Raw genomic sequence first — 12142 nt, forward strand, 5'->3', positions numbered from 1 at the left:
CAAGAGCTTACAGTCTATGAGGATGAGGGTGTGACACAAGGGCTAACAGTGTATGAGGATGAGGGGTGACACAAGAGCTTACAGTCTATGAGGATGAGTGGGTGACACAAGAGCTTACAATCTATGAGGATGAGGAAGTGACACAAGAGCTTACAGTCTATGAGGATGAGGGGGTGACACAAGAGCTTACAGTGTATGAGAATGAGGGGGGGGGGCACAAGAGCTTACAGTCTATGAGGATGTACACAAGAGCTTACAGTCTATGTGGATGAGGGGGGACACAAGATCTTACAGTCTGTGAGGATAGGGGGTGACACAAGAGCTTACAGTCTATGAGGATGAGGGGGTGACACAAGAGCTTACAGTCTATGAGGATGAGGGGGTGACACAAGAGCTTACAGACTATGAGGATGAGGGGGTGACACAAGAGCTTACAGTCTATGAGGATGAGGGGGTGACACAAGAGCTTACAGTCTATGAGGATGAGGGGTAACACAAGAGGTTACAGTCTAGGAGGACAAGGGGGTGAAATAAGAGCTTACAGTCTATGAGGATGAGAGTGTGACACAAGAGCTTACAGTCTATGAGTATGAGAGTGTGACACAAGAGCTTACAGTCTATGAGGATGAGGGAGTGACACAAAAGCTTACAGTCTAGAAGGATGAGGGGGTGACATAAGAGTTTACAGTCTATGAGGATGAGAGGGTGACACAAGAGCTTACAGTCTAGAACAGTGATGGCTAACCTATGGCACTGGTGCCAGAGGTGGCACTCAGAGCCCTTTCTGTGGGCACTCAGGCCATCACCAGAGATGACTCCGTTATCTTCCTGCAGTCCCAGACAGCCCAGGACTTGCTGTGCACAGAGATATTTTAAAGTGACAGCTCAACCTGGGACTACTTTCTGCTTTATTGGTGCCTCAGGGTGCTGATATCAATTAAACCTGTGACAAAACAGGGAGTTTAAATCACAAATTGAATTTCTGTGTTGGCACTTTGCGATAAATAAGCGGGTCTTTGTTGTAGTTTGGGCACTCGGTCTCTAAAAGGTTCGCCATCACTGGTCTAGAAGGATGAGGGGTGACACAAGAGCTTACAGTCTATGAGGATGAGGGAGTGACACAAAAGCTTACAGTCTAGAAGGATGAGGGGGTGACATAAGAGTTTACAGTCTATGAGGATGAGGGGGTGACACAAGAGCTTACAGTCTAGAAGGATGAGGGGGTGACACAAGAGCTTACAGTCTAGAAGGATGAGGGGGTGACATAAGAGTTTACAGTCTATGAGGATGAAGGCGGTGACACAAAATTTGTAAGAGTTTCTATAATGATCTTGCCATTCTTTGCTCAGAATCTGGTGTTCATCAGGTAATAGGCAGTGAACAGGCTTACATATAGCTTACTCCAGTGACTCCTTATGTCATTTATAAGCAACTTTCAAAGTATTTTTTGTAAAGCCAAATCCCCTGGACTATAGATGGACCTCAATGTGATCCCGTCACTGTTATGGATGAGCGATCAGTGGAGGCTTGCAGGATCCCTTGAATATTGCCTTACATACATAACATTGTACACACCATGTACAGGGCGACGATCAGTACATATAGATGCAATCTCACGAGCGGCTTTATGGCAGCTGCCTGGCGCTTTTCTCTCTTTGTGTTTCTATCCTTTCATCTTTTGAACAATCAAATCTACTTTATTATATATTTTTAATATCTAAGATGTAGAAGCAAACACTGGAATTATGGGGCTTTATCACATAAAAGCAAAGACTTTCCGTTCACTTTGTTTTTTGATTTATCACCACACGGGGAGGCAAGTGGATTCTGCAAATCGAAATCAGAGGAAATAATGTATTTAGAGCGGCAGAACTTTCCCCAAAACCAGAGGGTCTCCACGTTGTCCTTTAAGGATGTTAGCGCGCTCCATGAAACTTTAATAATGCCACATTCCGAATTGAATATGGAAAGTTCTACAAGATTAACTTTACAGCGGGAACTGACCTATTAGAAATAAAGTCGAGTAATTTATTTTATGGCTCGGAGCTTTGTCAGCTGAAACAATCCAGTCTTATCTAAGCTCTTTAACTTTGGACTCATTGGCTCTAGGGGACTTTTTATAGCTGAGATGTTATCACCGCCGATGCTGTACACAGCTGATAACTTCCTGGACATCTTCTTAGGAAGGAAAAGGTTTTTTTTTTTTTCTTCAATTCTTTAAAAAGTAAAGGGAAACTTTTGAGCTTCAAAAATGACTAATCTTATGCTGAATCCAGTTGTGTGGTCCCTGATGTTACAATGTGAGCAGCTTCAGTGGGACTGATACAGATTGAAGTCTGGTTCTGTGTGACAAGATTACAGCAGAAGCCTCCACCCCAAAGGAAGGTACCAGGTTTCAGAAGGCCACTGGGCGACTGAGCCTCACTGGGCCCCTTTGCAGTGAACTCACGTGGTGGCATTTTAAATTCTTAGTTAAAACGGTCTCCTGTTCCCTAAAATATTCCCTAGTTTATCATCCCAAACAGCCTCCTCATGAGTATTTTATATTAGATATAGCGCCCCATGGATTCCTTATGTAAAGCCTTATGTGCCCCCCCAGCTGCTCTGGGCCTGGGCACCCGCCCAGGTACACCCAGTGCTAGCACCGGCCCTGTTTATAACCATCTCCTTTTACCACCACAAAGCAACATTGATTATTTTGTTAATTTTTTCAAGCTTTTTCTTTAATAGGAGTCATCCGGCCCTTTTGGATACCAATGACCTTTCCCAGCACTATTCAGATGGGAACCTGAACCTGTACACTGGGCAGCTCTGAATGCAAAAGCTTTACCCAGTGTAGAGGTGGCACCAGGGAATAGCATCACAGCCTCCATGGAAGTGACTAGAAGCTGATCCGCGGATCCCTGGTTCCTCCAATATACAATGGATGGAAGCTTCTCTCTGGTACAGCTAATTGTTTGTAGGATCTCGGGTCTTTATTTTTATTATTTGCTTTGTTACTCCTGTATTTATTATCTCAGATGTGACCAGGTCCTCATAAATAATTCTATGGGGGGGGGGGGTCACTTATCTTAGGATTTTCTTTTCTTTTTATAAAAGAAAGTATAAAAAAGTATAAAAAAAAAAGACATATCGGGCCACATTTTTGTGCGCCTTAGTGTAGTAGTTGCGCCTAAATTCTGGCGCACTGTGTTGCCAGAATTATCACCAACTGTGATAAGGTAATTTCCTGCCTCTTATTAATCACTTTACTTTAACACAGTTTAGGCGCAATTTAGGCGCAGTTTAGGCGCAATGTTAGATTCGGGCACTTACATGTGATCCTGCTACAAGCTCCTCTCTGCTTCTCCCACATCCCAGAATGAGAATGACCCTCACACCAGCACCCAGGTGTGTGACACCCAGCACCCAGTGACCTCCTCAGCAGGGGCTTCTCCTGGAGGGGATCCCCCAGTGCTGGTCTCCTGCTGCACCCCTGTAATTCTGCACAGTATCCCCCTCAGACACCATTTGTTAGGATGGTGACAAATGTATGTATTGATTTTATATCTTTCGATGTTATGGGGTTTTTTGAATTATTAGATTAATAATGATATAATGAATAATATTTTTGCTAGTATCATTAATCTACAGAAAAATAAAACAACCCCGGAACCCATCACCATCAAAGGCCATTGAGCGGGTCCTACAAATACCTAAGTGTCCTCATCGATGATGACCTGGATTGGGCCGCTGATACTGATATGGTATCTAGAAAGGTTTCATCAAGAAGACGCTTTCTCGGAAGCCTAAATACTTTCACATCTGTAAGAAGATCCTGACAATGATCTATGAAGCCACAATTACGAGCATCAGCTTTTTTGCTGTCAATCATAAAGAGGAAAGAAAACAAGATCACCAAGATTTTCAGGAGAGCGCAGAGTAGAATCCCTTTGCCCTTAGGTCAGTTCAGGTCAATCTGGTAAGATAGATGCCTAAGCAAATTAGTGTCAATTACAGGAAACAAACCGCACCCCATGTCCCCAATATCAGCCCAACATTTGAATCCGATCAGTGATCGTTACCACCGGATGAACTGTGGGACAGATATTGCCGCATCGGTGCCGGCATGTATACGACACAAATCAGGGGGCGTGGCCATCTGACAACCCGACGGATTTGGACAACGCGCAAGATTTAACATTTAAAATTGTATGGCAAGATCAGCACTCACATACACCAGGAAGAAGGTGAACTCTGGCGGAGTTCGGTGCAGAAGCAACAGATGCAGGAACTCAGGCGCAGGAACTCAGATGCAGGAACTAAGTGAATTGCGACAGACCAGAATCCGCGTTGGACAACGCACCGAAGGAATTGCGACAGGACTGGGTAAGTAAATCTACCCCAATGTCAGCTATTGACAGCAATGCATTTAGGCAATACATAAGTTTCAATCAAATGTAAATGCAAAAATTTAAGCTGCACAAACTTTCAATGTCCAACAGGTTTATGTGCAAAATTTTAAACATTTAAAGAATGTGAAAAAATTCTAATGTTAATGTTAAAATAGGGTCCATGAAAAAAATCCTTCCTCTGCACCTGCCCTGGACCAAGTGCAGATTTGCGCCTAAAAAGTCGCAAAAATAAGGAAATAAGGTGATGCATAAGGGAAAAGTCACACAAAACATGTGAAAAATAAAGATAAACATGGCACAAGGTGCAGACCAAGGTGTACTGGAAAAAACGTCAGAAAAAGTTGCAGTAAAAAGTTGCAAAAACTACAAAATTCAACTAGCAGAAATAAAGATACATATCCCCTATAGAGTCACATGACCAGTCGGTTTCTCTTCCATACTGTACACTGCAGCTTTGCTTTATCCCAGTCCATCCATGATCAGTGGCCGCGCTGTCCGAGGGTCTGAGTCGCTCCCGGGGGGCTACGCTCCTTAGGACTTTTTACGGCAGTAGTAAGTTGGCTCCTGAGCACAAGCACAAGCTCCGGGGAGTCGGATCATTATCCAGGTGATTACATGGAAGATTTCAAGAATATCATGAAAAGTTGATAAAGTGATTATGATTTGATTACAAGAATCCAGGAGCCCGGGAAATATTTTGGTTGCACAGAGCGTCGCCCCATGCTGGGAGGCAGAGGCCATGTGCAGAGATGTCACCGGGGAAGAGGAGCAGAATAATTAGCGGTTCCTTTGCCTTCCATACGCGATATGTTATGTGCCTGTAAATATACACATGACATAAGAGTAATTATAGTTATTGTACATTCCGCTTCTGCTACAGTTCACTCATCTGCCGGGAATTAGTGACTCCGTGGACGCGGCGCTCACACTGCCGTGCTCTGTGTGATTCCAGATGCTGGGAGATGGACACCATGTCAGCTCAGCGGCGCGTCCGCCTTCATACACAATGCACAGTGCTACAGTGTAACAAGTCCTGGAATCCACCAAACATATGTGACCTACCCCAGGACATAAGATATCACTTCTGTGGCTCCTTCCTGTGATCATAGGGAATGTCTGTCACCCAGCTTTACCCGTATCCTGATCTGCACTAAAAAAACTTGTACCTGATCTATAATAAGAGATGTATACAGTTGTATCACCTTTTTGTTGTTATACTTTTTTCAATAAAGCAAGATTGACAACAAACAGCGAACTATTTAAGGACCAACAGACCTGCTGATTGGTCAATGGTAAGTGACAATAATTCAGTGCACATCATACAGAAAAGTGACAAACAAGCAATAACATTTTTCATATACATGTTATAAAGTGACCATGTGTGCCATCATCATAAAGTGACATAGTGCAAAAGTAAACACAGTAAAACACGCCCATCGGTTTGTAGACCTCCTCCACGTCTCCTCCTACTCATTCAAGAAAAACAAATAGTTTCAGCTTGGCCACCTGTTGTATCAAGCCATGTTCAGTGCCAAACAGGAAGTGTATCATTTGACCTCCAGGAAACCGGAAGTGAGGTAATCAGCTTGGATGGTGCATGTGTATTGAAGGTATGGAGTTGATGGTGGCCATTTTGGATCTATCTATCTATACATCTAAGGTTCAAATCAAACGTGAGTGATTTTTATTGAAACGGGTTGCTACCCGTTTCAATAAAAATCACTCACGTTGGATTTGAACCTTGGAGTGCTGCCTGCCTTTTCCATTCGTTGACTACAAGCCAGGATCAAGCCGAAATTCTTGTAGGCATTGCACCCCTCCTTCATCAGGAGTCACTTTACTGTGCGGACTTGAACTTTTTCCATTTTATCTATACATCTATCTATCTAAGTCCAAAAAAATAGGCAGCACTCCAAGGTTGTAGTCAAAAACGTGAGGATGAAGCTTTATTCCATGGCAACGTTTCGGTGGTTTAATCCACCTTTATTATGCTTGATAAAGGTGGATTAAACCACTGAAACGTTGCCATGGCATGTTATATAATAACGGTTTTTCACTGTGTTTAACCCCATAACGGAAAATAGCGGCTAAAGTTGAAAATTGCACTTTTTTACCTTTTTAAAAAATATAAAAAAATTCTATAAAAAGTGATCAATAGGTCGTACAGTCCTAAAATTAGAAGCATTGAAAATGTTAGCAAAAGTCACCAAAAAATACACCACCCACAGCTCCGTAAACCAAAGTATAAAATAGTTATTAGCACCAGAAATGGCAAAATTCCCCCCAAATTTTATTGTACTGGAGGTTTTCATTTTTGTAAATGTATGAAAACATTATTAAACCTATACAAAATTGGTATCCACGTGATGGGTGCGATCACTAATAAGGTAGACATGTCATTTGGGGTGCACAGTGAAAGCCGTAAAATCCAAGCCCACTAGAAAATGGCACAATTTTCACTGCATTTGGATTTTTTTTTTCCTGCTTTCCAGTACACGGCATGGATCAATAAAGACCGTCACTATGAAGAGCAATTTGTTATGCAGAAAACAAGCCCTCACACAGCTCTTTACGTGTAAAAATAAAAAAAGTTATAGATTTTTGAAGGTGCGGAGAGAAAAATGGAAATTAAAAAACAAAAAAGGGGCAGGTTGTTAAGGGGTTAAACAAACAATATCAAATATTTGCAGAAAGTGGACACACCCTTTAATTTTCACAAATTCTTGATCCATAGTAAGATGAGTGTCTTATCACTGGGACCTTCTATAATCATGAGTTTTACTCGGATATAAGATGGTGAAATTGTGGAATTTTATGTTGAGATTTTGCCTAAATGTCTAAATTTTGTTTAGGTAAAATTTGAAAATAAATTAATTGCATTTATTATAACACTCAAGAAGTTTTCAGAAGTTGTTTGGCGCTCAGAATCTTCCAGTGACCTGAATGTAGAATTTTTTTTTACTTTTAATTATGGGAAACTGATCCTTTACTTTACCAGATTGTGGAAGTTCCTGCTGAACGGAAGAAATAATTATAAACATTTTATTGCAGATTTTTTTATTTTTTTTTGGCCGGTCTGGAGCTCAGAATTATTTTACACATTCATTAATGTTGGATGTTCTGTACTGAGAAACAAGACGGAAAGTTAATTGAAGCAAAAGCCAAACAATGAAACTTATATAAGACTAGAAAATAATCAGAATAAGTGTTCAGGCCGGCGGCGCCATTTCTCATATAGTTTAGTTTCCGTCCACTATATATAAAACAGCACATTTGGGGCCACATGTATCACTCGTTTTTTCTGTTGTTTTTGCGCCTTTTCATTCAGGCGCACCGTTTTTGCACCATTTTTGCAATTAAACGCCAAACTAGCCGCGCAGCAAAAATAAGCAGCTTTCCCTCATCTATCTTACCAATCCAGATGTTTTGCTGCGCCTAATGATATTCATCACTTGCAACGTTTTCATTTAGGCACAAAAACGGGCGCAAAAACACTCCAGTCCGAAGGTGGCGTTATCTGAGAAGAAAACACTGAGCCCCTTTGCAGAACAGCTCATTTCTAGCAGCAAAGCTCAGCCAGACACTAGAACATATAATACAGACATGAGATACTCTGCAGACAGGAGCTGCAGACGCTATTTACAGTTCATCACCTTCTATTTACAAAACATTCTGCAAACTCCTGAGCTCAGAGCAAGAGAGAAGAGAACTTTGCAGAATGTTGCAGAATGTTGCAGATACGACATACAAGTGTCCCCCATGTAATTCTGCACAGTATCACCAGTGTATCTGAGGGGGATATTGTGCAGAATTACAGGGGTGCAGCAGGAGACCAGCAATGGGGGATCCCCTCCAGGAGAAGCCCCTGCTGAGGAGGTCACTGGGTGCAGGGTGTCACAAACCTGGGTGCTGCTGTGAGTGTTATCTTCATTCTGGGATGTGGGAGAAGCAGAGAGGAGCTTGTAGCAGGATCACATGTAAGTGCCTGAATCTAACATTGCGCCGAAACTGAGCCAAAACTGCGCCTTAACTGTGTTAAAGTGAAGTGATTAATAAGAGGCAGGAAATTAACTTATCACAGATGGTTATAGCTTGTCATAATTATGGCAAAACAGTGCGCCCGAATTTAGGCGCAACTACTACACTTAGGCGCACAAAAGTGATAAATATGGCCCATGATGTTTTGTTTTCATCTGACATGAAATCAGAATTAACCTTTCGTTTTTTTTAGGTCAATTAGCAACCACATTTTTTTAAATATTTGGGCACCCTGCAACTCTTACCTCTCAAATCAGTCAGTCCTGCCTAAAAGGCCCCTTCCACACTTGCGTTTTTCATGCACATTTTCTGCGTGTGCTTTTGACGTGCAGAACTTGCATTGCACTCTGACCCATTGTAATCAATAGGCTTATTCAGACTTGCATTCTTTTTCACACGCGCATGCGCATGTTTTTTAACACGCGTTTAAATCTCGGCATGCTCACGCGCTTGAAAAACGCACCATAGAAGTCTATGGAGATGCATCAAAAACACATCACACTCTGAGACACAGGCAGGTCCAATGCGTTTTTCACATTATCTGCGTGTGAAAAATGCATTGATATTGCATTGAAAATGCGCGTGAAAAACTGAGACACTGAACAAACTGACTGAAAACTGATTGAACTCTGATGCAAAATGTCAGTTTTTCACTGACCAAACCCTGATCGCCCCCTGATCAAACTCTGACGTGATCTGCAACGCAAGTGTGGAAGGGTCTTACAGTCAACCAAGACCATGAGATTTCCCATGAGACCCCATCTTGTGGAGAATGGCTCTTATCCAACAACCTACTATTTTTTACTATCAGCTCTGTGACTTTGAACTGTGCGTTGCTCTGCAGAAGATCTCTGTACTGCAGCAGAACTGAGGTGAGGCTTCGGCCGAAGATCCTGTGTCCTGATTGGCTGGGCTGCATGTGCTGATGCATTTGAGGAGAGCCGAGCATTATGGGAAGTAAGGGAAGCTACTCTGAAGTAATACCCAGGAAGTGCCCGCCACCTCCGGAGAAGATTTTACAAGAAGGTCTGAAGACAGGTATGTACAATGTATATTTCCCTACTACGGTGATGATTTTTCTTTGAATAGAAAGACAATAGATGAAGAGATAGATAGATAGTTAAATGGCTAAAGATAGATGATAGATAGATGGATAAAAATAGATAGAAAGATAGGTAGGTAGATAGATAGATATGATATAGATAGATAGATAGATATGAGATAGATATGAGATAGATAGATAGATAGATAGATATGAGATAGATAGATAGATAGATATGAGATAGATAGATAGATAGATATGAGATAGATAGATAGATAGATATTAGATAGATAGATATGAGGTAGGTAGATAGATAGATAGATAGATAGATAGATTTTGATCTTGATAGATTGTATTTTCCTAACATCACTGAGAAGTTCTAGTCTTCCTCTTTCCATCAGATTTGTTCTTTCTCCCTGTCCCGGTCACAGCGCGTCGCTTATTATGTGTCACAATAGGGGAAAAAAAGAGAAAAATAATAGCAAAAAATTGGCTTTCTTCCACCTAATAAAACAACAAATTTAGGTCATGGCAGCCGGGGAACATTTTATCCATTTTTCATTCAAAAGAGAAAAAAAAAATGTTGCTAAATCAGAAAGGAGCCAAAGGGTGTGCGAGGGAGATAAATCAGGGGGGTCGTCCTGCCAGATCTATACAAGGAGGGGGTTGTCACATGACACAATCATCACAGAAGTGTATAAACATCGGGAGCGCGGTCAGGCTGGATGGGAATTGGCTAATAAGCAACTGGTGTCCTGAAGGATTAAAGGGTTAATAATAATCCTTATACAGAAACATCTGAGAAGAAGTGAACCCCGATCCTGCTATCTGTCTGTCTGCCCCTCCCCCCACTCTGATGGTCTTTTTTCCTTAGGACACCATGGGGGACATGTATCTTTATTTCTGCCAGTCAATTTGTCTCATTTTTGCGACTTTTGACGTTTTTGCTACTTTTCACTGCAACTTTTTTTTGTTGTTTTTCAAGTGCACCTTGTGCCTTATGTATCTTTGTTTCCCAGATGTTCCATGCGACTTTTTTCACTTATGTATCACTTTTTTGGCTTATTTTTGCGACTTTTTAGGAGCAAATCTGCACCAGGGCAGGTGCAAAGGAAGAATTTTCTTCATGGACCCGATTTTATCATGTAAATTGGAATTATTTCACATGCTTCAAATGTTTAAAATTTTGCACAGTAATCTCTTTTTTTAAAAATTCAGACATTTTTGCACTTACAATTTTTTTTATTTATTGGTTACTTCTTAGGGTGCATTCACATGATGTGTTGTGTCGCGTTTGATGCGTTTTTGACACATTCCAAAGGCTTCAGCCTTGATCACACGCTGAGGTTACATTGCGTTTCCACTGTATCTGCTAATATACAATGTAACCTCAGCGTGTGATCAAGGCTGAAGCCTTTGGAATGCATTAAAAAAAAACTTGTGTCCATGTGGATTTGAGACATTTGCAACAAAAAGTCTCAAAAAGGAGCCAAAATTTGCGCCTGCCAGGATAGGAAAAACTGAACATGTATCACAGGTAAAAAAAACCTGATCACACATAAGGCGGAAAAAGAGCCGCCAAATATCTCAAAAATTCAGCAAAGGAAAAAAAAAACTATGATACATGTCCCCCATGTGACCCTAGAAAACCCCGGGGGCGCGTTCACACGTTGCGTTTTGGTTGCGTTTTCATTGCGTTTGAAACACATTATAAGAGCTGAGGAGAGGTGATTTGCCTAATTACATTACTGTTTACGTTTGTTAACACAATGTTAAAAAAAGGCATGCATTAAAACGTTGTTAACGTGTGCGTTAACATGGCGTTACGATGCATTTTGTAAACAGAAATGTTAACAGTGATGTAATTAGGCAAATCACCTCTCCTCAGCTGTTGTATATGCATTTCAAACGCAATGAAAACGCAGGTCAAAACGCAACGTGTGAACGCGCCCTCAGGCCATGTGTCTCTGCTTATCTCTGCTTAGTACAATAAGATTTGTGTAATATTATATTGTTTAATTCTTTTACTCCCTGGTGCAGTCTACAGCTCGTCATATACATAGATGGGGATACAGATTCCATCATCTGTGAATTGCTCAGCAGGATTTTGCAACGTATTTGTTTGTTGCAAAGAGGAAGGAAGCCGAGATGCTGCTGCATTCCTATGGTTACCGGAGGAGTGAATGCGATGTAATTTGTGTTTGTTTGTGTCTATAAGTATCAAAAAGCTTTTGTGCTTTATTAAAGGAGCTGGAAATAATGGGAGAATCAGACGGGAAACACCTGGAGGAGTCAGCGATGAACAATCACAAGGGAAACCATTGTGCGGCTTTAATGACATTGAGTAATAAGTTAAGCTGAAGAATTAATTAGTTTTTGTTTTGTTTTTTTATTTATGTTTTAATTATTTTTCCTTTTTAGATTTCTATATATTGCATAGTTTTCCTAGAAATCATTAGAACTCCATCACTGCAGTTAGGGTCAGATTGGATCATGGTCCAGTATGGTCCTCATAAGGTCTGTAGGGAACCTATGGCTCGGGAGCCAGATGTGGCTCTTTTGTTGGCTGCATCTGGCTCTCAGGCAGATCTTTAATAAATAATGATGGCTGCTGTGTGTCTTAGACTGATCACTGGACACAGGCAGCGATGTTACCGCTGCCCACGTC

This window comes from Engystomops pustulosus, chromosome 9, assembly GCF_040894005.1.
Source record: "Engystomops pustulosus chromosome 9, aEngPut4.maternal, whole genome shotgun sequence".
NCBI classification, from domain to species: Eukaryota; Metazoa; Chordata; class Amphibia; order Anura; family Leptodactylidae; genus Engystomops; species Engystomops pustulosus.